This window comes from Salvia miltiorrhiza, chromosome 2, assembly GCF_028751815.1.
Source record: "Salvia miltiorrhiza cultivar Shanhuang (shh) chromosome 2, IMPLAD_Smil_shh, whole genome shotgun sequence".
NCBI lineage: Eukaryota > Viridiplantae > Streptophyta > Magnoliopsida > Lamiales > Lamiaceae > Salvia > Salvia miltiorrhiza.
In genome coordinates, this window is record NC_080388.1 from 53613998 (window position 1) to 53617194 (window position 3197).

Consider the following 3197-nt stretch of genomic DNA (forward strand, 5'->3'; position numbering starts at 1 on the left):
TCTCAGTGGTTTCCAAATCCAACATTTAAACTCCTTAAACCAATCCAATATGGATTAAAGGGAGTCAATGATATTATTCAGTAATATTTCCAATCCTAAAAAGATAATCACAATTTTTTATTTTAAAATATCTGTAACAAATAATCTCATTATATTTATAGATATTATTTCACAATATATTGTTCTCAATATATCAACTTATTTAATTATTTTATCACATTTAATTCATTCTTTATATTCTCATTATTCATTGAATCACTATTTTTAATGTGAAATTTTTTCTTCATTCACAATATATACAACTAATTTTATTAAATCTTGGATCACTCTCGCTAGAGCGGCTAATTTGTCTTTTGATTAATTATTTAATTTTTTTTCTCCAAAAGGCAGTAATAACAAATAAAGCGGGAGAATATTTATATATATTGTTGGGAACCTTGTGGAATATCCTAACCCTTGTTTTGATGATACCAAAATTCATAGGACTTATATGTAATAGACTAGAATCGTTTTGAACTCAAGTGTTAGAGTTCGTTTCTAGTTTAGTTGCGGTGTCGAAGACTGAAGAACGAAGACTGAAGACTGAAGATTGCAGTTACCAACTGAAGTATCAGTTGAAGACTGATTATTTAATGCGCGCAATGGACTGATACTAAAGTCAAGTATCAGTTGAACATTCCTCCTAGGACTGATCTTCCAACGTTCAGAGGAAGCCACGTACGCACAAGTACAGCCGCATTAAATGCAGAGATCTCAGAATATCTTATCTCTGCAGAGGTCATTCCTATCTGGTGGTAACTTTTCAGAGATGTCACATCTCCTGTCCATCAAAGAGAGTCGTTTCCACACAGACAAGGAACCTCGAAGATTGAAGCCTCAGCCCATATTCGAATTGCTCTCCAACGGAAGAAATCTTGAGGAAGATTTACGTCAACGGATCTATTCAAGAGTTCTCCTACAAATAGCGCTCGAGGATCACTTCAACCTTCACCGATTCAACGACATAAGCTGAAGCTCTGCCGAAATTGCTACTCAGCCTAAAGCTTAACCGCCCCAAAGCTTGAATCGAAGAAGAGAATTCCAAAGCCAAAATCAGTCACTGATGATTACATACATTCTCTTAGACCCTAGGCATATATCTGTTTACCCAGAAGCCAAAGGTCAAACTTGCTTCAAAGAACTTGTTCTTTGTAAGTATAGTTGGCACTCGTTCAAACCTCCCCCCCATAAGAGTGTTTGAGTGGTTCGGAGTTCAGGAAGGTACTCTGAACTCTGAGTGAAAAGTTTGAGCACGAGGTGTGCTTAGCAGGGAAATCCTACGCGAGGTGTGTGGGTGCTGAAGAAAGGGTTTTCTTCAGTTTACGGTTGTGTGCACCAGGCAAGCACACGGGTACGGTTTGCAGTGCACCAGTGAAGCACTTGCGGAGTGGATTGTTGGTCTGATCAACCAGCCGTGGATGTAGGAAATGATTTTTTCGAACCACGTAAAAGTCTCTGTGTTGTTTACAACTTTCAGTTTTACATTCTTAATTGTGCTATTTCTATTGATAAAACTGAACACTGACTAACAGCAAAGAGAAACCTTAATCCAACTATCTGCTCCACCGAGGCTATTACAAAACGAAGTTTAATTTCCGCTGCGTATGATATCTATCTAACTGAACTATCCTCTGATAGTAAGGAAGAGTGATATCATCTCTATCTTAGCAAACACGACTGAAGCCCTTACTTGGATCAGTTAAGTTCCAGCAACTTAACTGATAACTCATTACTGAAGAACTTTCAGTATCAGTCGTCAACCCTGTTGGTCAAAACTGATTTCAGTAAAACAGGAGTCCATGCTTGCTTGTAAAGTTTTATTTTGATCTCTGACTGAGATCACTCTGATTGAGGTCAGTAGATTGTTGTAAAAATAGCCTATAGGTGTATTCCCCCCCATACACCTATTCGAGACTCCCCGGACCTAACAATTGGTATCAGAGCAGGTTGTTCGCAAGAACTATCTGCATCTGACTAGGTTCTATTTGAACTAGATCTTGTTGAGGGTATCGTCGTTTTTGATAAAAAAATCTTTTCTCAAGTTTACTCTTGAGATTGCTTGCTCTGTGTTCGTTTCCTGTTTCCTGCGTGCTTCTCCCTGTTCTCTCTAACAATGTACAGGAACAAGAAAGATTCCTCCAGTGATTATGTTCATACATATTTTCGAGGAATCAGTGGACTTGAGATGGGATCATTGGATTCTGATGAAGAAGAAAGGATCATTTTTCCAGAAGAAAACCAGAGTCCAACCCACTCACCATCAGAAGCAACGAGCATATATGATCAAACACGACTAGAGTATCAACACCTAAGAACAAGATTTGAAAATCATCTTAGGGAGCACAAACAGATCATCGAAGAGACTGATCTAGTGCAAGATGCTCGAAGGATCGTCATGCGCCACTTCATTACAGATGAAGATGAATCTGACAAAAGAAATGTACAGGAGCGCAGACTGATTAACAGACTGAAACTTTTTCAGTCTCAGAAACAAGAACTTCTACAACGTCTCAAGGAAGCAGAGACAGAATTCAAAATGGCGTCAGAAGTTTTTGAAAGAGTGATCCATGAGGAATCACTTCAGCACAGAAGAAAGATGGAACGTGAAATGAGCGTGCAGCAACAACCAACAAACCTGAATTCAAAGGAGAATCAGTCATAAGACTCAGGGGGAACTTACGCTTTAAACATCAATGTATCTAGTGATAATCACTGTGTAAGCTTCTCTCAACAATTTCACATGTTTCTATGACTGCTTTTCTTTATTACTTTTCGGCTGTATTGTGCTAAGTCTGACGTGTCTGGATGCTTACTCTCTTTATTCTTTATTTTAGACACGTGCACACCCATTTTAAAATGGTTGTCACACGATCACACGATCCCGCCCTTTTTACTAACAAGCGGAGTGATCCACGTGTCACGACTCCATTTGCACGGATTTCAAATGTTTATTGAAACTGCCCTATGCACGATCTCTCACACCTTCTTCAAAAACGTTTCATCTTCGACTAAAAGATTTACTCAATCCCAGAGAAATCTTTGTGTGCAAAATTCCTTGAGAGTACCTTTTTCTGCAAGACTAACAGTAAGAATCCATAGTTTTACCTCTGTGAGAATCAGCCATCAGACTTTTGTAGAAAACCTCTTAAAGATCTAAA